This window comes from Bos taurus, chromosome 21, assembly GCF_002263795.3.
Source record: "Bos taurus isolate L1 Dominette 01449 registration number 42190680 breed Hereford chromosome 21, ARS-UCD2.0, whole genome shotgun sequence".
Taxonomy (NCBI): domain Eukaryota; kingdom Metazoa; phylum Chordata; class Mammalia; order Artiodactyla; family Bovidae; genus Bos; species Bos taurus.
This window is the reverse complement of record NC_037348.1, coordinates 42,438,606-42,465,707: the sequence shown is the minus strand read 5'-3', so window position 1 is coordinate 42,465,707 and position 27,102 is coordinate 42,438,606. Positions and strand designations below refer to the sequence as shown.

The 27,102-nt window shown below is 42.7% G+C and overlaps 1 protein-coding gene across 2 annotated transcripts in view; it reads right to left on the bottom strand.

The window, feature by feature from the left end:
- The window catches only part of NUBPL (NUBP iron-sulfur cluster assembly factor, mitochondrial), a 446,167-nt gene that overhangs the window by 37,110 nt on the left and 381,955 nt on the right, over positions 1-27,102 (bottom strand). For both annotated transcript variants that reach the window (XM_024981927.2, XM_059879161.1), the window contains exon 14: positions 5,689-11,674. The gene's annotated coding sequence lies outside the window, so the exon portion shown is untranslated. The remainder of the gene's footprint in view (positions 1-5,688; positions 11,675-27,102) is intronic.

Genomic DNA, 27,102 nt, shown 5'->3' with positions numbered 1-27,102 from the left:
TGGGAAGGTGGGGAGGGTCAGAGACAGAAGGACATAGAATGTGATGAAGAGATACAGACAGAGGAAGAGACAGAGAGACAGGGAGAAAGGCAGAGAAAAAGAATCCAAGACACAGAGTTTCTGACTCAGGAGGTCTGGGGACCCACCTTAGGAATTCAGCAATCCCAGGTAACTGAGGAGAGGAAGACTGTCAGAAAAACAGAACAAAAAAACCAAATAGGTTCATACATGCAAAAAGGGGAGAAGGTACTTCTTCTCTTTGGTCTGTGAAATACCAAAGCTTTTTAAACCTGAATGTGCCTAGGAATCACGCCCGGGATCTTGTTAAAATGCAGATTCTGTTTGAGCAGACCTGGATTGGATCCAGACATTCTGCATGTCTGATGAACTCAGGTGATATTGATGCAACTGGACCAGGAACCACTGAATCTGAAGTCTCTACATTACCCAAGGCAGTGTTTATCAAAGTATGTCCTGATGACCATCTACATCAAAACCACAGGGTTGGTTAGTTAGGGAGGGAGGGTACTGTTCTTATTGCAGATTTCCCACCCCCTAGACATACTGTATCAAAAACTCTGAAAGTGGAGTCCCAGGAATCTGCAGGTCAAACAGAAGTTTCTTTGATTCCTATATAGACTAAGAACAATGGACTGGGTGTTGGGGGATGGTAGGGGTGAGGTGGAGTGGAGGAAAGGCAGGGAGAGGAGGACATTAACAGGTAGTTGTTCAGGGATTAATATTTCCAGCTACTGGCTTATCAGGGTGCCTGCTTATTTTCTGTCCTTTATTCTATTGCCCACCTTATGTTGGTTGTCGATGACATCAGAGAGGCTAACTAGGATCCTAAAAGAAGGGGTGAAACTTCTAATCACCTATTTTTTTCTGTACTAGTAAAATCTTAGTAAGAAAAAAAAGGAAACTATAGGCCATATTTAAATTTGTTTTCTTAAATTTAAATTATTTCTGCTTTACCTATCTTCTGTTTCCATAGACAACCACAAATTGTTGTCTAGACTTCTTTTGTTAGCAGTAAGTGAAAAAATGTTTCTGTAGTGATTACTTAATATGTTGCTAAATCCAGGAGACAGCAACTGTCTGCCAGCAAGTACCATATTGAAGTTTCCTAAACACTACAAAAAATAGAAATTATTTACAGTTAGCATTCAACATTGGCAAACAAGTCATGTTATTAAAGTTGTGTTTGCATATGTGATATTAGGAGGCATGCAAATGTATGTGCAAAACTGGTCATAATTAATCATTTCCACCAGTGAGAAATATCCCATTTCCAATCTTGTGGTCCAATCCCGCCTTTCTTGGGAGCACAGATGTGTGTTTTTAACCTGCTGGGGACACAGTTGCTGCTGCTGCTGCTGCTGCTAAGTCGCTTCAGTCATGTCCAACTCTGTGCGACCCCATAGACGGCAGCCCACCAGGCTCCCCCGTCCCTGGGATTCTCCAGGCAAGAACACTGGAGTGGGTTGCCATTTCCTTCTCCAATGCATGAAAGTAAAAAGCGAAAGTGAAGTCGCTCAGTCGTGTCCGACTCTTAGCGATCCCATGGACTGCAGCCCTCCAGGCTCCTCCGTCCATGGGATTTTCCAGGCAAGAGTACTGGAGTATTATGTGCAATAGCCCTTTCCCAACCGCCTGATCCTATACCTAATTCCTATTTCTTAACCAAAGACTAAAAAAATAAAGTTTGAACAGCAGTAAATATGGACAGTTGTTTCTAATCCTAGTTCGTACTGGCAGAAATTTTTGAAAGCTCAGGTTCCCCAACCATCTCAAGATTCATATTCAGTAGGCTTGGGGTAGGCCAGGAAATTTGTAACTGTCTAAAACATCCCAGGTGATTAAGAGGATCAGCCAGAATTGGGCCTTACTGATATATATAAAAGAGCATTGGACAAAATCAAGGAACTTCAATAACATTACAGTTACTATTTTTGTTGTTCATAAAATTTATGTTAATTTAACATAAATTTATGTTTAGTTTAATTTATGTTAATTTATGTTCTTCCTACATATCAGGCATGTTACGAAGCACTTTACATATATTATCACTGAATCATCACACCAACCATGAATTTATGGGTGAGGAAAGTTAAGTAATTTGCCCGAAGTCAGAGATAGTAAGTGGCAAAGCATAAATTTGATTTTATCATCAAGTAATAACTGAGTCATTTGAGCAGGCAGTGAGTCATTCAAGTCATTGGGTTTTCCCATTTGGAGATGAGGACTGGGAGACTAGGAAGTAGAGCTCTTCTAATCTTCCTTTAAGCTCTAATGTTTACTGGTGGAATTCTGTTGAACTAGGAGACATGGTTTGTGCCCTTCTGGAGCTCAAGCTGGGTTGTCAGTCTCCCTGGTCCTCCTCGTTTCAGGTTTAAAGTGTCACTTCATCTCTGTCTCCTCATTTCTTATGGAGCAAAAAACTTCTTCACCAGCAACCCTAGTTCGTCTCTCAAGCATCTCCCAGCACCTCAGGGTAGAACCCCAATCCTCCTGGCCTGCTGGGTAGCAGCTAACCCAGCCCTGTGCCGTTGACACAGTATGTTCTCCACCTCGATGCTCTGCCCTTCCTGGTTGCCTAATGGCATGAGCCTGCTTGCCCCTCAACAACCAACCCACGTATCAACTCCTTCGTGTAAACATCCCTCTTTTTCTGTTCAGAACTGATTTTTTCTTTTAATGTTTTATTTTTGTCTTGTGTTACAGGTAGAGTGAACTTAAGTCCTAGCTCTTCGGCAATCTCAGTTTCAAATATTCTGTCAGCTTATCTACACAAGGATGCCAGTACTTGGCAGTCTTGGTTTAGACAACATGGCAACTGTAGTTATGGCATATAACCCACTAGGAATGTGAACTGTTTTCCTTTTGGTGACGTTACGGAGGGCAGAGACACCTGCCTTATCTGTTTGACTATTCTTCCAGCCACCTCCATCCATCTATTCATCCATCCATCTACCCATTTATTTGCATGTAGATCAAGTTGCTGCTGCTGCTGCTAAGTCGCTTCAGTTGTGTTCGACTCTGTGCGACCCCATAGACGGCAGCCCACCAGGCTCCCCCGTCCCTGGGATTCTCCAGGCAAGAACACTGAAGTGGGTTGCCATTTCCTTCTCCAATGCATGAAAGTGAAAAGTGAAAGTGAAGTCATGTCTGACTCTTAGCGACCCCACGGACTGCAGCCTACCAGGCTTCTCTGTCCATGGGATTTTCCAGGCAAGAGTACTGGAGTGGGTTGCCATTGCCTTCTCCGGTACACCGAGTTACATACCCCAAATTTAAGTTGCCTACACTTGGCCCATAATAGACACAATTTTTTATTGAACTGATAGTAACTGATTTTATGTGAATCCCTATTTAGATAAATCCTTTGCAATCATCTTCTTCTCTACCATACCCTCGCCACATTGGACAAAAAACCATTTCCTCTAAAAAAGTAGGTAATAAAATATTAAAGGAATGATAGCTATAGAAAATGAATAGAAGGACAGAAATGTTAAATTTGATTAGTGCAGGTATCAGCATAATAAAAGAGACAAAGCTGACATTGTGCTTTGGTTAAAAGACAGTGATGAAGGCCAAGCTCTTTAACTGGACCTGTGCCCAGCACTGCCTTTGTACCAAGTCTGGTAAAGGATTCAGACAGCATGAGACCAATGTGACCCGTAAGACTAAGTGAAGGTAAGCAAGGGGCCATGTCATAGTCAGCTCAGACTGCTATAACAAAATAACATAGAGTGGCGGGGGCTTATACACAACAGAAATGTACTTCTCACTGCTCTGGAAACTGCAAGTCTAGGATCAGGGTGTAGGCATGCTTTCTTGTGAGGTTTCTCTCCCTTGTTGCAGACAGCTGCTTTCTCATGGTATCCTGCATGGCAGAGAGCAGACAAAGCAATCTCTCCTGTGATTCTTCTAAGCATGTTAATCTCATTCATGAAGGCTCCATCCTTAGGACCTCATCTAATCTTAATCACCTTCCGAAGATTCCACCTCCCAGGACCATCACAATATGGGCTACAGCTTCAACATATAAATTCTGAGGGGACACAAACATTCATTCTATTAGCAGACTGTGAATAGGTCCTCAGAGGCAGAGCTCTTCCACTCACCACAGCATAGGGTGACAGTATGCAGGGAAAACAAATAGAGTAGACTTCTGAAAGGGGTTTCATCTCCCAAGGCAATAAAATAAAAGCAAAAATAAATGGGACCAAATCAAACTTATAAGCTTTTTCACAGCAAAAGAAACTATAAACAAAATGGAAAGACAACCTATGAACTGGGAGAAAACATTTGCAAATGATGCAACCGACAAGGGCTTATTTTCCAAAATATACAAACAGCTCCTACAATTCAATAATTAAAAAACAAGCAACCCAATCAAAAAATGGCAGAAAACCTAAACAGATATTTCTCTAAAGACGTCATACAGATGGTCAAGAGGCACATGAAAACATGCTCATGATCACTAATAGAAAAATGCAAATCAAAACAATGAGATACTACCTCACATCAGTCAGAATGGCCATGATTAAAAGGCCTACAAATAATAAATGCTGGAGAGGCTGTGGAGAAAAGTGAACCCTCTTACACTCTTGGTGGGAATGTAAATTGGTGCAGTCACTATGGAAAACAGTATGGAAGTTCATCAAAAAACTAGAAATAGAGTTACCATATTATCTAGCAAACCACTTCCGGGCATATACCCAGACAAAACTATACTTTGAAAAGATAAATGCACCCCTATGTTCAAAGCAGCGCTATTTACAACAGCCAAGACATGAAATCAACCTAAATGTCCCTTGATAGATGAATGAATAAAGAAGATGTGGTACATATATACAACCATATGAAATAATGAAAAATGCCATTATTTCGTAAGAAAGAAATAATGCCATTTGCAGCAACACGGATGGACCTAGAACTTATCATACTAAGTGAAGGAAGTCAGAGAGAAAAAAGACAAATACCATATCACATCACTTATACGTGGAATCTAGAATACGATGTAAGTGAAAATATGAAACAAAAACAGGCTCACAAATATAGAGAACAGACTCATGGTTGTCAGGGGCAGGGAAGAGAAGGGCAGGATTGGGAGGTTGGGATTAGCAGATATAAACTAGTATCCATAGGATGGATAGACAAGGTACGACAGTACAGACAGACAACGGTATTCAGTATTCTGTGATGAACCATCATGGAAAAGAATATATGTACGTATAATGGAGTCACTGTGCTGTACAGTAGAAACTAAACACAACACTGTAAATCAATCACAATAAAATAAAAAAAAATGATAGCTTCTATGTGCTTGGATACCAAGAGGAGATCATGAATAAAGGAAAGATCATGCATAAGGAAAGTCAGTGTTCCAAATCTCCTTTTCATGGTTATTGTTTGGCAACTTGTAGAAGGTTTCACTGATTTCCAAGATTTTCTTAAACACCTCTTCTCTGTGCTCCCAGACCATGTATCTCCCCTGTTAGCTACCACAGCGTGGCTTCCTATGACTTATCTATCCTTTTTATTACACAAAAGGAAAAACAGAAAGCTCTCCACAAACAAGATGTCATTTACTCTGGTGTTTCCAAGACCTGGTAGAGACATAGAAATTGCTCAGTATGTGTCTGATGAATTATTGAAGGTAAAAAAATTAGCCATCCATACCTATCATGCGTATTTCCTTTTAGTCACCTCTTTTGGACTTCTCAAGTAGGTAGTGTTTTGTTTGTGTCATCCTCATAAAAATGTAGGCTGTGTCAGGCCACAGGTAGGTTTCTGACCCACAGGAGGTCTAAGCCTGGGAACAATGATGTAGAAAAGATCAAAGCACAGGGGGACTATTTGGACTAAATCCCCTTTTAAACAGAGAACTTTGCTATCTCAGCCATTCTGGAAAACGGTTCTAATTCTGATTTTATTCTAGTAAAACAGGCAAACATTTCCTTTGCAAGGGTTGTCCTCTTCTTTCTACTTTTGCATGAGCATCCAAAGAGTTCTTGTAGAGAGTTCTTACACTCCTCTGTGTAAGATGAGAATTACAGCTTTAACATTTACTTCCTCTTAACCAAGACTCAGGAATCCTGAATCAATAATTTCAAAGATCAAGTGAGACGGCCTTTGCTTTGTAATGTGTTTTTCCATCTCACTATCTACACACTGCCCTTTTCTCTCTGCAGTCATCTGTAATTAGTTTTCCGCCACGACCTGTTTAGAATAGCGGATGCACTTCCCTTGACCATCTAGTTAAATATTATATAATTATACTTCACATTTTGTGAAACCTTGGTTATTCTAAAAAGGTTGGACACGGTGGATCATATTTTCTCATAGAAAAGCAGAGAACGAGGTTTTGAGGTTTGGCTTATGGTTAGCGGCAAGTCATAAGAGTGCTGGACATTCTCCTGGAGTAGCCTCTAACACATTCTAACTCACCTTTACTGTGTCAGCTCTGTGATCTCTGCCTTAGTCCTGTTAAGCAAAATGATATATATATTTTTTAAAAACCACATGGTCTATGGTGAATAGCACTACATTTACTCTCATACATTTTCCAGTTCCTGTTCTTTTCCCTAATGCACACTGGAAGAACATGGCCCAGCTGCATGCCAACCAGCAGAAGCAGAGGGAACTATATGGCTAGAGATTCCAGTTTCAATGGGAGATGTGGTCCTAAAGGCCTCAAATGACTGAGGTCTCATCATCCTCAAACTATCTTGTGTTGTTGTTATTATTTGTGACTCTTTACTTATGCAAATCTCCACAAAGAACAGTATTTCTTTTTTTTTTTTCATTTTTCAAATGTGGTCACATAATTATTTAAACACAATAGTGTATGTGAGTGATGTTTCCATTAACTGTGGGGATTTTACAAATTGTAACTCCTTCAAGCTCCTTTCATCTGGGAATTTTAAAGTCAGATTAGATCTAGATTGAGCTTTATGAGGGGTCTCTCAATGGCAAAAATAGCAAAGCATTTAAGGAAGTGTTATCTATATACAAATAGCCTATATCTTCAAAGGATAGTTCATTATAACTAACATGCAACAATCCTGATTATTTCAGTAGGTCATATACAGAAAATATAATTCTCTTTTCCCTACATTATTTTTTCTGAGAGTAATATCACAGACCAAAGGATCATTAAAATCAGGTCCTGGATTTTTAATTTTCTTCAAAGGAATGTGTCAAGGAAAAGTATATGCTGTAAAAATCAGCTTATCACTGACAAGTCACTCCTTAGGTTATTAAAGGTGCAAAAACTTCCACACCACCATTTACTTTTTATAGAGAAAAAAATGTAAATGTTACAGTAAGAAGAGAAAAATAGTTTATTCAGAATTGTTGAGAGGCATAACTAATGAGACACTATGCAATACTTTGCAAAACTGTCACCTCTCATTCATTTGAGTTCCAAATCTCCACTTGGGTATGAGCAAAATCTTTTGCTGCTGCTTGTCTCATTATGGCCAGAGGTCCTCCTCCTAGACTATCTGCATTGTTTCTCAAACCGGTGTTTTGCAGAACACTGACCTTCAGAATGGTGGACAAGACAACAGAGCAGAGTGGTGGTCACCTTAATAGCCATGGGCATGAGCTGTGTGTGGATTGATGACAAGGTATGCGCTGGACCCAGGATACTGATGAACCCAATGCTGTTCACCTGATGCCAACAACACTTTTAAATTAGACTTTAATGCACACACAGTCCTAGTTCTAGCACGTCCACCTCTGTGATTTCAAATGTTACCCGCTCTAGTCCTTAGTCTCAGTATTTATAAAATAGGCATGATAAAGCTAGTCCTTGTCGCAGTAATTGAGAATACAATGAGATGAGGCATGCCAATTTCTTTGTTCATGCTTACCTATTTCTTGTCTGTCCTTACCTCATTCCCAGGTAAAAACTAGGGACTTTATCTTGTACCCAGAGGTATCTCCAGTGCCAGGAACAGTGTGGTCACGTAGCAGGAAGCTTGACAAATATTGTTCTGAAGAAATGAATGACTGAGACAATGTAAGAGAAGATCTTGACATGATTCCTGGCAAATAGTAAGTGCTCAATAAGTATCAACCAAATTAGTTCTTTGAAATGTTTTTTGAATAAAGTAGCTTGTGTAATATATATTATAAAGACTCTGAGATATGGGGCTTCCTGGCCCAGTGGCTAAGACTCTGTGCTCCCAAGAGGGGAGCCCAGGGTTTGATTTCCAGTCAGGGAACTAGATTGCATATGCTACAAATAAACAAGATCTTGCGACTTGATGTAGCGACTAGGACTCAGTGCAGCTAAATAAACAAATGAAAAAAAAAAAAAAAGACTCTGAGATATCCTTCAGTGAAGAAATCTGCATAATTTTTATTTCTTCAGTTAAGAAATCTGCATAACTGCTGCATTTACCAGTATTACTTAGCCACAAAACTCCCTCTTCTCAACTATACCTGCTAATCAATATTTTGCAACACTATTGTAAAACTGAACACACTTTGGGGAATAAGGAATTAGTTCAGTATCCCTATTTAGAGGTAAGGCAACTGAGATCCAGGTATTAAAGAATTTGCCTAAATCAAGTAGAAAGAAGTAGCAATTCCAGAACTAGAAGCAAAAGTTCCAAGTCCCAAGCCTGTTGTTCTCTCCCCAGTGTGTGAGCCGTGACATTGTTCTCTGGGATTAGAAGGTATTGGATTCAAATCCCACCTGCATTGTCTAACATTGAGGCATGTATCAGACACCGCTGGTGCTCCACCTCACAGCCTCTCTTCTCTAACGGGGGCCTCTTTGACATCTGAGCGTTGAGTACCTGTTGGAATTGGCCCCTAGGAATGTGCAACCTGCGGGGTTCAGGGCTTAACACCCCACTGGGCAACCTTTGACCAATGGGGGATGGTCTCTCTTGGGTAAGTGCTTTCCCTTTCTACTCCCAGGCAGATAACGCAGTGCAGTCTGTATGTCTCCCTTGAGGGTCCCTCTGGGATGGACCCCAGGCGCCCAAAGCGGTGACATAGTTCACAGCTGGGTAGGAATGTATGCGAACTCTCCACATTGCTAGCTTTTCTCCTTTCCACTCACGTGCCTTTCCCAAGGTGTTTTACTCTTTTGCTTACTATTGGAAGCAGCTGTATCGTCTCTTGTGAGCCCATTAAACATGTGCCAGGTTTCACACCAAAGGTGGCTGCGATCTGGCAGGCAGGGGTGTAAAAGAGGGAGTGACGTCTAAATGTAAGTTGGACTAGAATGGAGGCCTCTCACAGATGAGAGGTGCTACTAGGCTCAAAGCTCTGTTGTTTTCCTCTTCCTGAGTTTTCAAGGATTTTGAGAAGACACGAGAACAATGTGTTTACAAACATACTCTGTGTTTTTAACACCTTCTGGTTGTTCTGTTATGCTGAATGAAAAGAGGGAGCCACTCTTGGTGTGGGAAAACCATGCAATCTGAGGTCATTACCACAATCCTTTAGCAATGTTGGGTAACCTACTAGGACACCAAAGGTTCAAGCTTTAAGCTTACTGTTCTGCTCTTGACCCTCAGGCAAGAAAGGGAGGCAGCACCGCTGTATTGCACTGTGGACAGACCCCCCAAATCTCAGTTTATTTCCTGCTTATGTAATGATACAATACAAGGGTTTTGGTTCAGCAGTTTTCTTCCATGTTACGCCTTAGGGACATGGGCTCTTCCACACCATGGCTTTGTTGTTCCCTGGAGCCTCATTCTCATCATCTGTATTCAGCTGGCAGAAGACGAGAGTATGGAGAAGGCTCTCTGCCCACAGCTGACACTCAATACCAAAGTTTATATTCCACTGGCAAGAACTAGTCACGTGGCTCCCCCTAGAACAAGGAGGTTGGTAAATGCAGTGGTGAAGTATAAACTGGGGAAAGCAGCCCACCGTCTCTGCTACAAAGGTACAATTGTCAAGAATGCCAATTCTAGGGACTTCCCTGGTATTTCAGTGGTTAAGACTTCACCTTCCAATGCAGGGGGTGTGGGTTTGATCCTTAGTCGGGGAGCTAAGATCCCACATACCTTGTGGCCAAAACACAAAACATAAAACAGAAGTAATACTGGAGCAAACTCTATAAGACTTTAAAAATGGTCCACTTAAAAAAAAAAAAAAAATCTTAAAAAAGAATGCCAGTTCTAGAGCCTAGGACCTGAATCCAGATCCCAGTTCTGCCCCTCAGATGTTGTTGTTCACTCAGTCATGTCTGAGTCTTTGTGACCCCACGGACTGCAGCACGCCAGGCTTCCATGTCCTTCACTGTCTCCCGGGGTTTGCTCAAACTTTTGTCCACTGAGTTGATGATGCCATTCAACCATCTCATCCACTGTTGCCCCCTTCTCCTGCCCTCAATCTTTCCCAGCATCAGGGTCTTTTCCAGTGAATAGGCTCTTCACATCAGGTGGCCAAAGTATTAGAGCTTCAGCTTCAGCATCAGACCTTCCAATGAATATTCAGGGTTGATTTCCTTTAAGATTGACTGGTTTGATCTCCTTGCTGTCCAAGGGACTCTCAAGAGTATTCTCCAGCACCACAGTTCAAAAGTATCAGTTCTTTGGCACTCAGCCTTCTTTATGGTCCAACTCTCACATCCATACATGACTATGGAAAAACCATAGCTTTGACTATACAGACTATACAAAGTGATGTCTCTGATTTTCAATATGCTGTCTAGGTTTGTCATAGCTTTTCTTCCAAGAAGCAAACGTCTTTTATTTGGGGCTGCAGTCACTGTCTGTAGACATTTTGAAGACTGAGAAAATAAAATCTGCCACTGTCTTCATTTTCCCCCATCTACTTGCCATGAAGTGATGGGACCAGATTAAACCAGCTTTTTCACTCTCCTCTTTCACCTTCATCAAGAGGCTCTTTAGTTCAAATTTATTGCCTGCCTGTAATTTGCTATGAATTAACTTGGTTTCTCAAGTCTTAAGAAGGAATGCTTAAAAGTGAAGTATTCAGTTAATTCACTTACCTGGTATCCCTGGTTGAAACTGTCTACATTTATCCATCTTCTATACTGCCATCAGAGTTCTGTCCCTATGTAAATCTGATTATTTTACTTTCCTGCTTAAAATCTAAATTGCTTCCTTTCTATCTATGAATTAAGTTCCAACTTCTTAGCCTGGTATATCAGGACCTCTAAATGCTGCTACCCTGACTTATCTTTTACCATCAGCTCCAGCACCCTTTCACTAATGCCTCACTGCACTGGATTTTCTCCATTCTTTTTCACACCTTTGTGACCATGTATATGCTGCTACTAGAATTCTGTTCCCTATCCCATCACCACCTGGCAAAGGCCCATGTACTATTCTTTAAGGCCCACTCATCTGATCCCTTTTCTTTGAAGCCTTCCCTGGATCTGCCAGCTCTGCCTCCTCCCACCACCACCACTCCCGGATGCCTGGGTGAAATCAGCTACCCGTTTCCCTGATTCCCATCGCATGTAAACATACCTCCATGGTGGTATTTATTACTTTACACTCTGGTTTTCCAGCAGTCAGCCTCCCAGGCACAGCTGTGAGCCTCAAAAGCAGAGAACATGTCTGATTCATCTTTCACGGGCCCAAGACAGCATCTGTCTCATTTAGCACCCAACACCCAAAAATGCTCAACTTCATTGGAATTCAAAATCCTGGCACCACAGAAGAATCTGGAACAAGGAAATAAAATCCACTCATTCTCTTGTTGTGTTTCTCCTTACACAAGATCTTTACTTCTCAAGAGTTATTTTACCATGGACACATGTAGTCTATTTCATAAAGTACAAAAAAGAAACAAATGTATGTTTTCTAAAAAGTTACATGCTGCAAGCTTTGATGCTTATTCAAGATCTAGGAGAAAGTATATGGTTTTTCCTCTTAATATGTGTCATCATCCAGGGAGCAATGAAGTCACCAAGGTACATCCACTGGAGATGAGGACTGGAACGATGAAATGTCACATTCTCCACATGTGGACACAGATCCTCTTTGGGTTTTTGAAAACTAATCTCTTATGACCAGACCTCCTTTCTGCAGAGGACTCTTTCAGAGGCGCTGGCATTTGGTAATGTGTATAGAGCAAGTATGGTTGTCACAATGGTCAGAGCATGCTTCTGGTGTTTAGTGGGTGGGAGACAGGAATGCCAAATACTTTGCAATGCATGGTCAGTCATGCAAACCAAATATTGAATATCATTCTACCAATGCCAATAACCTCCCGGGTAAGAACTACTGAGTTAAGGGATATGGTAAGCCCTTAGTTGAGAACCCTTGAGTTACCCACTCATATGCTTAAGTCTTTATTTTTTTAGGTGAGATAATAGCAAATCATAAAAACCCAAAAGGAAGTTCCTGCCTTTGTTTAAAGACCTTAGATTTAAAGAAATTAATAATATTTTTCTTCCATGTACTAAGTATGGGCTTATATCACATTCACTGGAAATAGGAGACTCCTAAAAGAATCAACAAGAGAAGCATTTGGCAGGCCCTCTTGCTTTTGAATATAAGATAGAACAGCAGAATAAAATGGCCCTTCTTTGCAATGCATTTAATTTAATAAAACACCAGATTAAAGGTAGGACAGTCTCATCCTTATTATAAAATAACCTGCAGAGTGAAAACTGAAACATGCACAATTCCATTAACCTTCCATTCATAAAGCATAATGTAAGTAGAATGTCATTTTAACATCCAACTGAACAAGGCTATTTCCATGCCCTTAAGAGTGCTTTACATCTTAACATTATTTGTCAGGGTGCACACAGGAAATAGTATTGGGGAACAAAAATCCCAGTGCAACAAAGCATTTAGAAATATTTACCCTCTTAATCATCTGCTTTCTGAATGAAGATATTTCCTTTTCATATAGAGTTTTGTTTGCATTATTAAATATTCTTTTTATTAAAGTATAGTTGATATACAACATTATGTTAGTTTCAGGTGTATAGCATTGTGATCTGACAATCAAATACATTACAAAATCATCACCACCACAGGTCCAGTAACCATCTCTCACCATACAAAATCATTACAATATGGTTGACTATATCCCTTATCACTCTGTTAAATATTTTTAGCAGCATATACAAAAGCATGTCAGTTGTGGCTTCACGATATTTATTGAATTTGGCGTCTCTGTTAAATATTGACCTAGGGTGTACAGAATCACAGAACTTCAGAGTCTCAGGTCTTCAAAGCCCAAGAAATCATGGAGTCCAGTTCCCTATTTTGCAGATGAGAAAACTGAGGCTCAGGGAGATGAGGGATAGTGGAGGTGATGGTTATCTGTAGGGCCAGGGAGGAAAAAGAGTGGATCTGGGTAGGTTTGCTTTGTGAGTGCTCAGCATTTTCCAGTTACAGATTGTCTTTAGTGAACCTTTGATTACTTTCTGAATGCTGCTGCTGCTGCTGCTGCTGCTAAGTCGTTTCAGTCCTGTCCGATTCTGTGCGACCCCATAGACGGCAGCCCACCAGGCTCCCCCGTCTCTGGGATTCTCCAGGCAAGAACACTGGAGTGGGTTGCCATTTCCTTCTCCAATGCATGAAAGTGAAAAGTGAAAGTGAAGTTGCTCAGTCCTGTCCCACTCTTAGTGACCCCATGGACTGTAGCCCACCAGGCTCCTCCATCCATGGGATTTTCAGGCAAAAGTACTGGAGTGGGGTGCCATTGCCCTCTCCAATTTTCTGAGTAGATAATGGCAATTCAAAACCCTGCTCATTTTATACCCTATTTTAGCTGTTAGTACTAATATAATGAGCTCATGACCAAAAAAAAAGAAAGAAAAATAGGGGTAAAACCAAACAACCATATAATTTATAAAACCATGAAACAAAACCACCTAAGATTTGAAAAACATGTTGCATTTCATTAAGATATTGTGTTGTGTTCAGTTACACTAGTGCAGAAAGATGTAGCACCATTTACCTTCTCTGGCCCTAATGGGTTGGCACAAGGCAAGCATGTCCTTTAGTGCCTATCTCTTCCTCCCTACCCCCCAACATCTTTGAAAATGCATACCTAATGCTGGCTTTGTGCAAGTGAATTTTAAGCCCAGGAAACAATAGAGTATATTTAGTATATTATAGCAATAGGCTTCAAGTTTAATGAGATTTGGATCTAATGTAGCAATTCGGAAGTCTCTTCAAGCTTATTAAAATGAGATTCTACTCAAGTTTACAAGCAGGTACAATAACACTTGAGATGTGACCGTATTCTGTATTCAAGAGGCTTTTTTTGAAGTACATGTAAGCAAATTGCTTATGTAATATTCTCTTTTTCTTTCCATATTTTTATCCTATGACCACTGACACAGGAACAAATGTCCGTCTTTGCTAGGTACTAATGTAGCATTTTGGTAATTAGCTTAAAATAAGCTGCTTTGTCCTCCTGCTGCTTTGCCCCAAGGCAACCTGTATCTGAAAGCTTATTTTAAAGCCATTCAACAAGCAGGAAGAACCACACCTGTTGCATTTGATTTCCTCCCCATTAAATCAGGATGAATAATTTAATAAGAGCTGCTCATGCACAGACACTCTAGTGACTGGTTGAAAGATATGACTACCAGGCTGCTGGCATTTTTGTTATTCCTGGCTGGTCTTGAGCAGAAGCTTGTTTTTCTTCCCCAGTAAGCCAAATAGCCCTGTGACCTGAGACTTTCACCTAAACCCTTAGAGCACTAGGACCTTTCAGTTATGACAAGAGCCATTGTTTCTTTTACAACCATGGCAGATACTTTTGGTTGGCTATTTAACTGACCATCACAGCCTCCATCTTCCTATAGGTTGAAATAGGCAGATATTTGTATTCCCAGCCTCCTTTGCAGCCAGGGTGGTCATGTGACCCAGGTCTAAACAATGAAGCATAAGGTGAAGTTGCCAAGGGTCTTCTGGCAAATCTCTTCTTCCCTAATGGAGAGGTGGTTTAACACTGTAAGGGCTCTAGAGCTGAACTGCCAAAAGCTTGAGTCCAGCTTTACAACATCTTGTCTCTGTGACCCTGATAAAGGTAACTGCACTCTCTGTGCTTTGATTTTTCCTATCTGCTGTAGAATTAAAGGAGTTAACACATGTAAAGTACTTAGGATAGTCCCTGAAAGATTAGCAAATGTTCAAAAATGTTAGTTATGATTATAATTAATGAAAGAGAGAGGACACACAAAGAACATTTCTGCTAGCTGCCTTTGAAAATGGCTCTGTGAGGTCACAATGCCTGGAGTTATGGCAACCATTCTGTCATCATGAGGGGAAGAAAATTGCAAAGACTTTTGACTCAGAACCCTTGAGTTCTGAAGATGCTGACACAAACCTGGGACTGTTTAACTCAAGGTTTTCTTAAGTAAACAATAGACATTCTAATAGTGGATTTTCTGTTACTATCTACTGAACAATTCCATCTAACACTGTCAGTATTAATCCAGGGTTTAATCCCTATCATCTCTGCCTCCAGCTGTACTTTTGGCTTTGTTCACCACATATTGTTTCCTCCTCTGGGGGAAATCTTTTAGGATGTTCCCTCCTAACAGTCTGAGGCTGACTTCCTTTAATCCTCTCTGGGAACTCTCTTAAATAGGCTGTGGGTTTGATAACAGCCTCCTGTGAGGGAACTAGGGTTTAATGGGGAACGGGAGTTATTAATCCTTCACCCTCCTTCATCTGAGCAAGATCTAGCTATAAAATAGGCAGACCCCCCCTGGTTCCTGCAGGGCTAGCCACTGCATACAGTCATATACAGTCCATGGAATTCCTCAGGCCAGAATACTGGAGTAAGCAGCTGTTCTCTTCTCCAGGGGATCTTTCCAACCCAGGGGTCAAACCCAGGTCTCCCACAATGCAGGTGGATACTTTACCATTTGAGCCACCAGGGAAGTCCAAGAATACTGGAGAGGGTAGCCTATCCCTTCTCGAGTAGATCTTCCCTACCCAGGAACCGAATCGGGGTCTCCTGCATTACAGGCAGGTTCTTTACCAGCTGAGCTACCAGGGAAGCCAGTAAGTTGCAGGGGTTCCAATCTGGCAACTCACAGGCTGTGTCTGAGGTGGCGTAGGGGGTCTCTGCAATCTCTAGGCTCTGATGGTAATCCAAGGCCACCACATGCATGATGTGAAGAGCAGAACTGAGTGACCTCTGAATTTCACATGGTGCTTTTTTGCCAAGATCACTATAAAACTGCCCTACCTCCACTCCCTCAGTGCAGTTATGTTTCTTCTGGCAAAGTCTATTCTCTACTCTTTGCTTTCCAGACCACTCCAGGGTAGACCATTATGAAAAACACTGAAGACAATGATGTTGTTGAATGACAGAGGAAGGAAGAAATACAAAAGTAGAAGCTCTGGGACTCTTGTCTAGACAGTTTCTTGCTGGGTGCCTGATATCTCTTTTTCTATATCCAACTTTGATGATAAGCCTCCAAGGATTTCTTTCAGCCTGTTTATTGCTGAAACTACTGTAGAATCACAGTTAAAAAAAAAAAAAGGATAATGAAAAGAGGGTGTTGCTTTATAGCCCACCTGGGTTCTGGAATTAAATCCAGCTCAGGTTAGGAGCAAGCCATAAGACCCAGTTGCTGTGACCTACTACAAGGCCTCAGTGAAATTATTTTCAACATTTCCAGTGCATTTGTAGGTGATTTTTCTGTCACATAAAAGTCAGAATGAGAAGGCAGTTTCTCTGGGGAAATTTGGAAGAAAGAAAGGCACATTCATCTATTGCTTGAATCTGTTTTCACTTTTTAAGCATATCAGGGTATTTATGTTTTAGCTAAACCCACAAGATGTTCCAGTAAGGATCAACACGTTGCGTTGGATTACATTCTCAGAAGAGACTGAACCCTCTGGAAGACAACATAAATGGTCGTTTAGGTGTGGGTTAATGAATAGCCCCAGTGCTTAGCACCCTATGCTATCCTGCTAACTCCCAGGATGTGCTGACCTGAGGGAATAGTTTCATGCAATATACCCACTCCAGTATTCTTGCCTGGAGAATTCCACATGACTGAGTGACTAAACACACACACCCACACCCACACACACACACAAACAGATACTGCCATGCACATCACTGGGGGATGACCAAGAGCTGGACAGGGACCTGGATTTGTAGAGCTGCCCGAAGAGGAAGCTTCGTGGCTTTTCCACTCCACACTGTTAGACATGCCTAAGTCCCTTCTCCAGCTAAACAAGCCATTTTCCCCCAGTGCTTCCTGAGTCCTTAATCCTTTTACTGAGAAGCCAGAAAAAGAGGTCAGTGCAAATGGGTGTTGAAAAGAAAAACCCTGGGTCTCTTTTAACCAAGAAAAGCAGAGCATTTCTGAATTCTGGCTCCAACACAGAAAAACCCTGTCTCTAAGTCCCTGCTCATGACGACTGCCTGCAGACTTGTTGAAAAGTATTCTGGCTGATATTAACTGCCACGATCACATATCCGCAAAGAAACGCTTTAAAAGTACCCAGAACCAGGTTTTTAAAAGCAAGTAGGCCAAGCAGTCTATTATACAATGAGCTTTAAATGAGAAAACATATATGCACACATACATACACACACAAGTGAAGGTTTAAGATCTGTAGTCTCAGGTGTGTGCCTAGCACTATGCCAAGCCCCCTAGGTATGTAGAAGATTCAGAAGACAGGTTTCTTATCTTCCAAGAACTTAGACACAGGAAGGAAGGCCCGATCGTTCTACATAAGATGGTTAAACAGTTAAGTGCTCGACTGTGTGGTAGTAAGTAGAGCCGTGCCAGGTGGGCAAGGGAGAGCCCTGGGGCTGAAGCTGTCAAGGGACACTTTGTGGAGAAGCCGCCAGCCCAGTGGCTGGTGCCATGTCAGGGAAATGATGAATTTAGACAGGACTGAGATGGGGCAACTTCTTTTATCCACAGAGGGCATCTGTGTGGGTCAGGAATGCAATCAGACAACTTATGTTGGTCTGACTCAAACTTTGTACTTAGTTCAAGGTCTGATTTATAGCTTCAAACACTTTTACCTATAAACACAAAGACACTGCAAAATGATTTGAGTCTTTAAACAGTTGAGAGCTGGTTTTACTGTGGCATGAGGCTATGTAAGAACTGTTTGATGGTTCTGTCTTACTACAAAGGTGGCTCTTTCTTACAAGTCAGGACTTCAGTTTCCAGGAAATGGAACATTCATGGCTTTAGTCACCTCCTTGCTAGAGAGACAATAGGAGGAGAAACTGAATTCATTCCATCCATGTATATCACTTTGCCTGGATTCCCAAAGCAATGAATGAGATTTAAGCAGCAGTTGCTGAATTCTTTGCTTTGTCCTGACATGCAGACTATTTAAGAAGGAAATCAAGCCAGAGAAGTATTTAGGGGGGAAAGTGGCTGCAATTTATTTTGAAATGCATCAAAAAACAAACTGGGCTACTGGGTTGGATAGAGGGATGGATATGTAGATATTTCATAATGTAAGTATAGTAAAATATTAAGCATACTCATGTAAAAAATTTTTAACTTTCAACTTAATTATTAAACAGTTTATGATGGTAAACTGAGTCAGGGTTTTGTTTTGCTTTTTAAATTTTCTTGCCCTTTCTTCTAATAGTTAAAGATCATTATCTGAAAGGACACAGAAAGAAAATAGCTTGGATTAAGTGCTGCTGCTGCTACTGCTGCTGCTAAGTCGCTTCAGTTGTGTCTGACTCTGTGCGACCCAATAGATGGCAGCCCACCAGGCTCTGCCGTCCCTGGGATTCTCCAGGCAAGAACACTGGAGTGGGTTGCCATTTCCTTCTCCAGGATTAAGTGCTAGACATACTGAAAAATAAAAATTGTATATGTTATTTTTTTAAAACAAAACCTCAAATCTGTCTTTACCAGCCAATTGTAGATGCCAGAAGTTCTACCATTAGAAACATGGTCTTCTGAATTTAGGGGTTATTCTATAAAAACCTCCTGGGGTTCTTGGAGGACTACCAAATTAAACTCTATTAGTTATCAACACTTAACTTCAAACCTTAACTGTCCACTTCCAAATAATATGTAGCTAAAGATGTTGAGATAAAGGAGACAGAAAAGAAAACAGAAGTACTGAAGATTTTAGAGGATGAGTGCAAGATGCTGAAAATATATCTACAGATCAGATATAAAGATGTAACAACTTCACTTTCTTACAAAGTAACCCTGGGCCAACTCAAATCTGTATAAATGTTTGATGTTCTTGAATTCTATATAAAAACATGAAACTAAAAATTTCTGAAACTCCAATGGAAGTCTCCTGTGGCAATCTAAAAAGGCTTATAAACTTCCCTCCTATAGCTCTTGCTACTTGATACCAAGGACTCAAACCCAAATATCAGGTCCACTGAGGACACTGGGTACAACAGACTGTTCATCTACGATTAGGTTGAAATGTTGACTTACCTTTCCTCTGTGAAGGAGAATAATTTCATCTTTGTATATTTATCTGCTTTTTCTATCATTAGGTACCCTTTCTTAGCCTGGTTTCTAGAGCCCGAGGCAAAGGTTCAGGTACTGTTAGGAAGGGTACACCAAGGATCGGGAGTGAAGAACAAAGGAAGTGAAGCAGGAGATAGAAACCAGATAAGGAAGCATATTGTGCTGGCTACCACTGAGCACAACTGACTGTTTGATATCAAAGGACTATTTTCCATGGAGCCATGTAAACAATGTCTCAGCAATGCCCCTGTAGGGAAAGACAGGGGAAGAATGTATTCTCTGCTTCCAGAGCCCACTGGTCACAAGTTTCACTCTATAGAATAAACCCCCACTGGACACCCAGGTGTACACCTTCGAGGGTTGCTGTGAACATCTACGTCAATGTCTTGGAATAGAAGAAATCCCAGAGTAACAGGCAAGTCGTGCACAGCATGGGTGTGAGGCAAAGAGCTGTCAGGCTGTGCCTTTGTGAAGTTGCTGGTCAGCTGGAGCAAGAGACAAGTGGAAAAGATCTCAAGCGGTGGATAAGCAGCAGCTGATACATCCCACCCTGTACCAAGCAGCCTGCTGTTCCCTCTGTCATCTGGCTCACTTGGTTTACTCTAGAATCTCGATTTTCCTAAGAGGAGGGTGCGCTTACTTTTTCCCTGAAGGGGAGGTCTAAGTCTAATCAGTCACAGAATTTCCCTCAAGGTGGTGGCAGTTGAAGTTTCCAAAAAAAATTTCAGAGCAAGAGGGTTAATGAAATAAGATGTAGTGCCAGCTGGTTCTAAGGCCTTAATTGACATTCACCCTCCCCCTCTTCCACCTCCTGTTTCAGATTTCTATCACCTTGGCCAGCACTTTGCCACTGATGTGCAGTGCTAGCCTAGTAGTATAATCAAGATCTACACTCCCAAGGGATGTGAGGTCTTTACTGCTTTGCCCTTGGGCTGTGATTGCTATAATTACCCACTTTCCCTGGATGCAACAAAATATATACATCTTTGTGAATCCTGTGGATTTCAGAAGTACTCTTCCCTGCTCACATTGTGCAGAACCACCATAGCTCCTCTTTCTTTGCTTGCTGATCCTCCAGTATAAGGAGCCCAAAGTGAGCAGGAGGTGGATACAATTCAAGTTCAAAGGAAACCTTTGGACCTCTGAATATCAGGGCCTCTAAACTTGGAAAATTCTGTTTGTAGGAATGTAAAACCTTCCCTGAGAAGGTTTCTGGAACTGATGATAAGACAGGCCATGTCTCCTTCCCAGACCCATGTGCTCTAACTAGTGGGAACATGAAGTGAAGTGAAGTGAAGTGAAGTGAAGTCGCTCAGTCGTGTCCAACTCTTTGTGACCCCATGGACTGTAGCCTATCAGGCTCCTCTGTCCATGGGATTTTCCAGGCAAGAGTGCTGGAGTGGATTACCATTTCCTTCTCCAGGGGATCTTCCTGACCCAGGAATTGAACCCGGGTCTCCTGCATTGCAGGCAGATGCTTTACTGTCTGAGCCACCATGGTATATTGCCTGATTGTTGTTTTTTGGTCACCCAGTCGTGTCTGACTCTCTGTGACCCCATGGACTGTAGCCTGCCAGGCTCCTTTGTCCATGGCATTTCCCAGGAAAGAATACTGGAGTGTGTTGCATTTCCTTTTCAAAGGGATCTTCCTGACCCAGGGAGTGAACCTGTGTGTCCTGCATTGGCAGGTGGATTCTTTACCACTGAGCCACCAGGGAAGCCCACATTGGCTGACCATCCAACATATATAGTGCAAGCCCACAGAAGATTGCTCCAACTCTGCAAGGTGTTTCCCCCAAGGTGACGACTTAGTTGAGTCTTTAGTAGCCTCTTCCACCACTCTGTTGACATGCTTTGGCCACCTGGTGCAAAGAGTCGACTCATTGGAAAAGACTCTGATGCTGGGAAAGATTGAAGGCAGGAGGAGAAGGGGACATTAGAGGATGAGACGGTTGGATGGCATCACTGATTCAATGGACATGAGTTTGAGTGAACTCCAGGAGATGGTGAAGGACAGGGAAGCTTGGTGTGCTGCAGTCCATGGGGTCACAAAGAGTTGAACATGACTTAGGGACTGAACTGAACTGATTGATATTAGACTGGCTGCTTCTGGATGACAAGGTACATGGTACATCCTGCAGTTATGTGCCTATTGTCACCTCTCTTCTGCCAGTACTATAAAATGGGTCTCTTGGTCTCACATATCATTGTAAGGGTGACTACATCAATATACCAGGTGTTCTGAAAGACCTTTGGTGGTTATATAGGTGGAGGCATTACTTGGAGACAAAACAAACCCATATGCAGAGTAGGTATCAACTAATTTACCAACAGTAAAGATGAAGGCTGCCCATCAGGGTTGCTGCTGCTGCTGCTAAGTCGCTTCAGTAGTGTCCAACTCTGTGCGACCCCATAGACAGCAGCCAACCAGGCTCCCCTGTCCCTGGGATTCTCCAGGCAAGAACACTGGAGTGGGTTGCCATTTCCTTCTTCAATGCATGAAAGTGAAAAGTGAAAGGGAAGTCGCTCAGTCGTCTCCGACTCTTAGCGACCCCATGGACTGCAGCCTACCAGGCTCCTCCGTCCATGGGATTTGCCAGGCAAGAATATTGGAGTGGGGTGCCATTGCCTTCTCCAGCCCTGCTATGAAGTAGCCAGATGCGTCACTGAAGAATGGTGTCATATCAAGGAATCAACACAGGTCTCTGGTTCTGCCAAGAAGCCTTGAGCAGCCTTGGTAAGAAGGTTCATAGGTGGACCCTCAAAGGTGGGCCCATACGTTGGACCCACACATAGACTCCTTGCTACTTTGGCCACACTGTTGATGGGATCACAGGACAAGCACTGGGGAGCTGAGGAGAGACACTGGCTTGTACCCACAGGATCAATCATCTGTCCCACTGGTTGCTGAAATCCTCCCTGCGCTGGATGCTCTTTGGTGATCACTGATGTGAAACACAAACATCTGCACACTTTATGCCCAAACTGTGTGTCTCTTCTCCAGACCTTCTTGCTCCATCTGATGGGACCATCCTCTAAGAAAGTGCATAAACTGCATCTCAAAGATGGCGTGCTGTACTGGGATGGGAGAAAAAGAATTTCTCTACGATTGGTAGAGAACTCCCATTTCCCACTAGTCAAAGGTTTAAACTGGGACCAGTAACTCTCTTGCATTTCTAGGTTGGTGCTCACACCTGGGCATCTGAAGGTGGAGGGTGGTCCCATGCCTCTGTGTCAGTAGGGAAGCACCAGGAAGGTGAAGGGCTTGCAGAGCAGTCCTGAGGCAGTCTCAGGTGGCACTGTCTATGAACCCCGTGTGAAGCACCTGTGTGAAGCCCACTGACGTCCATGCAGAGCTGCCCACTTCTGAAGCAGCTGGAACAAGCAGGTGAGGCTGAGAATAACTGAAGTAGAACATACATGTTTGCACTCCTCCAAGCACATTTCCAAAGAACTGTGTCTCCAGGCTATAGGAATTAACTAAGCAATTTTATCGTTAATATGGAGTTTCCCGGCTTTGGACTCCATCTGCCTTATTCCCTCTTCACCACCCCTTACCCCGAAGGTGTTCTTGGGAATCCGAGGAATGTGTCAAACGTGTCTGAGACTCCATCCGGGCCTGTGTTCAGTGCCATGATCCTGTTCCAACTTTGCCAGCAACCAGACTGCCCCTGCAGGCCCTGCCAATGCTGCTGTTCTACTCGGGAGGCAGAACTTGGCCAAGTGCCTTGGCCACACTGAAAGGAGAAGGTATTTCTGCTTGTGTCATGCCCTGTGGTGGGAGATGCCTCATCCTGCAGCACAGTTGTCTGGGCTGTTACACTTTGGTAACCTGTGGTGTTACACTTTGGTGACACCGCTCCTCCAGTTTTATTTATTCTTCTCTCTAGTGCTGGCGTATGACACTGAGATAATTGGACCAGGGTGTCTTCAAATAACAGAGACTCTGTGCTGAACTGAGAGTCATTACTCCTTTTGATCCTTAAGTCCTTTTGCTAAATCCGGCTTGCTGTGCCAGAATTTTTTTCCCCTAAGGATAAGTTTCCTCCCAGGGACTGTACAGCTCTTACAATTTAGTATTTGATACATCTTTTTCTTCCAAATCCCTTTCCTCCAGTTTGCTAGAGGACTCAATTCAAATTCTTTGTCTAGGAGGTTCCTGAAGATTCTTGTAAACCAGGACAACTGAGAGCTGGGAGGTGCTGTTTGCCCATTTCCTCCCACTAGTCATATCTGACTCTCAGCTCTGGCCCATCCCTGCTGCTACTGCTGCTAAGTCGCGTCAGTCGTGTCCGACTCTGTGCGGCCCCATAGACGGCAGCCCACCAGGCTCCCCTGTCCCTGGGATTCTCCAGGCAAGAACACTGGAGTGGGTTGCCATTGCCTTCTCCAATGCATGAAAGTGAAAAGTCAAAGTGAAGTCGCTCAGTCATGTCCAACTCCTAGCAACCCCATGGACTGCAGCCTACCAGGCTCCTCTGTCCACGGGATTTTCCAGGCAAGAGTACCGGAGTGGGGTGCCATTGCCTTCTCCATCCCTAAGGGTTCTCAAATGCTTGGGAAAGGAGAACAGAGAAAACATCTCTTATACACACACACACAATCAGGTTAGTGATTTAAAATATAATTTGGAAGTCATAACAAAGCCTCCTCTTAAATGTTTACAAAGCTTGTACCTACAGAGCATCTCTCCTATTATACTCCCTTTGATGGTCACTTCCTTCTTGGTTTTGGTACCCCTTGAGTTAAAATCTTAGAGCTTTTTCCATATACAGAGACAGTGAGACTTGATGATAGCCTCAGAGAAGCAGAGAAATGCTGCCAGGAAAACGTGCAGTGGACACCCTCCATGCCAGGACCCCAGTCATCACATCTCAGGAGCTGGATCTCAGTGATCCCAACATGAGGGAAAGCCCAGCATCCCCTGGGAAGTTATCAGGACTCCTGACCCTGTCTTCTCAGACTTTGGGTGGGAACTTCCCCTTTCTGTTTCCATTGTTGCTTGGACAAAGGAAGTGGCAAAGTATGCCAGCCACGATTCAAGTCAGTCAATTCAAACCTGGCAGACACAGTACTGTGCTGCAGGTAGGCACATCCTGGATTAACTGCTTTCAGCTGAAATACTCGTGTGTGCACAGCAGATCCTGAGGCATATTCCAAGACGCTGCTACTGTTTTACTGGGCTGTCATTTCGTGGTGCCTTCCTGAGTGCAGGAATCTTGTTGGCATCTTCCATTGGACAGCATCAGGCACACAGTTGGTGTTAAAAATGCTTATTAAATAATTGCACGAAAAAAGAATTACATGTAGAAAGAAATACTTGAAATAAATGCCATGAGCTGGTAAGCTCTACATTTTTTTTAAATGATACAGCAGTTCTCACTTTAAGAAACTTTGAAAAAGAATCAATATATAACCCATTTGAATATGTGTCTAGACATCGATAAACATGGACCAATGTAGCATCAGAATCCCAATGTGAAAGAATACATAAAGAGGAGAGCTCTGTCTTGTCTGCTATTTCCTATGTACACACTCTTGTGCTGTAAGAAGTCAGAATGTTAGAGCCGGAGGAGACCCACCAGATGTAAAAACCGAAGTCTGAGGAAATGTGGTAACTTGCCCAAGGTCACGCCTTAGTTTGGAGCAGATTCTGGACTGGGACTCAGATGTCCTAACTCACACTAGACGTTTGCTCCCTCTAGTCCCTGCTCAGTTATGACGCCTTCTCCTCAGCTGTACTTTTGGGACCATGGCATGCAAACATTTCTCCTTCAATTTTGAAGTCCCCTGTTTCAGAGGTGAGCCAGTCTCACTCTTGGAGAAAGGCTGCTGAAAGTAGCAATTACCCCCCCAGATTTTAGTCCTTCTCTTTCTTAATGACATCTCTGATCAATTGGTGGAAATATTGGTGGAAATATTTCAGACTGCTGTCTGAAATATCTCAAATTCAGCAGTACCTCCTTATTTCAGTGGCTATGCTAACTTTAAGAGAGGAAACACAGGAGAAACAATTTAGTTAGAAATGCTATGATTTTCTCTTCTCTGCCTCGTACTCTCTTATCTCCCTGTGTGTTTATTTCTCTTCCTCTCCCTTACACACACACTGATTATTTCCTGTACTCAAAGGGTTGCAAAGCAGCCGGAGAAGTTATTCAATTTGTCCCCCTTAGACACGGCCACACCTCTACATCCTAGATGTAAGAAAATCTGACTGTTTGTGCAGAGGACTCCTCCCTTGGAAGTGCCCTTCATTTTCTAATAACTCTGACTAAGAGCAAACCATGCATGAGTACACCCCACACACGGGCACAGTGTGGGCAGCACGGGACCAGAGGACCTCCCACTGCTGCTGCTGCTGCCGCTAAGTCACTTCAGTCGTGTCCAACTCTGTGCGACCCCATAGACGGCAGCCCACCAGGCTTCCCTGTCCCTGGGATTCTCCAGGCAACAACACAGGAATGGGTTGCCATTTCCTTCTCCAATGTATGCAAGTGAAAAGTGAAGGTGAAGTCACTCAGTCGTGTCCAACCCTCAGCGACCCCATGGACTGCAGCCTTCCAGGCTCCTCTGTTCATGGGATTTTCCAGGCAAGAGTACTGGAGTGGGGTGCCATTGCCTTCTCCGCCCACTGCTGCTGGCGGCCCCTAAAAGGCAGTGCAGGTGCAGAGAGGGACAAAGTTACCCACAGCTCCATTTCCTACACACACGAAGCTGGGCTCTTTATCAGGGAGCTTTCCCTGGGAGACATGCCCCAGCAGTCACCCTCTTCTAAGGGAAGGGATATGTGTATACATATAGCTGATTTACTTTGTTGCACAGCAGAAACTAACATTATAAAGCAATTATACTTCAATTTAAAGAAAACAGCTTAAAAATAAATAAATAAATAGACACACCTGAGGTATTACAGGGAGTTTGTATCTGGTGCAAGATTCTCTGGATTTATTAACAGCATACTACCTCCTCAGCACGAAATCCTTCCTATCCTAACCCTCACTGCAAAGGCCATTTCTGTCACTTCTCATTGACCACTGCAAAGATGCAGAAGAGTAGGTGACCCCCTGGGTGTCACCATTGACCCAGGTCATCCCATGAGAGGTTCATCTAGCCTCTCATGGCAGTTTGCTATGAAATTCATTGAACAGATTTTTACTGGAAATGTCCTCTGTGCTAAGCTCTTAGTATAGAAACCCTGAACACAAAACTTATCATAAAGTGAGAAAGTTTATATTATAATGATAATGGTGATAATAGATAGTATATGCCAGGTCCTTCACTAACTTACTACCTCAACCCTATGAAGTGTTATTACCTCTGTGCTGTGCTTGCATGCTCAGTCATCCAACTATTTTCAACTCCATGGACTGTAGCCCGCCAGGCTCCTCTGTCCCTGGAATTTTTCAGGCAAGAATACTGGAGTGGGTTGCCATTTCCTTCTCCAGGGATCAAACCCCCAGCTCCTACATCTCCTGCATTGCTGAGCCACAGGGGAAGTCCCTGTTACTACCTCTAATATTCCTTTAATAAACAGAAGTCACGCATCAGAGAGGTTAAGTGACTTGCCCAACATCACACAGCTTATTCATGAAAGAGCCAAAAAGCTTTTCTCCAAAGCCCATGGTGCCACCACCATGAGCAAGTAGACAATTTCAGTAGATGGTAAGAACTATAAAGGAATA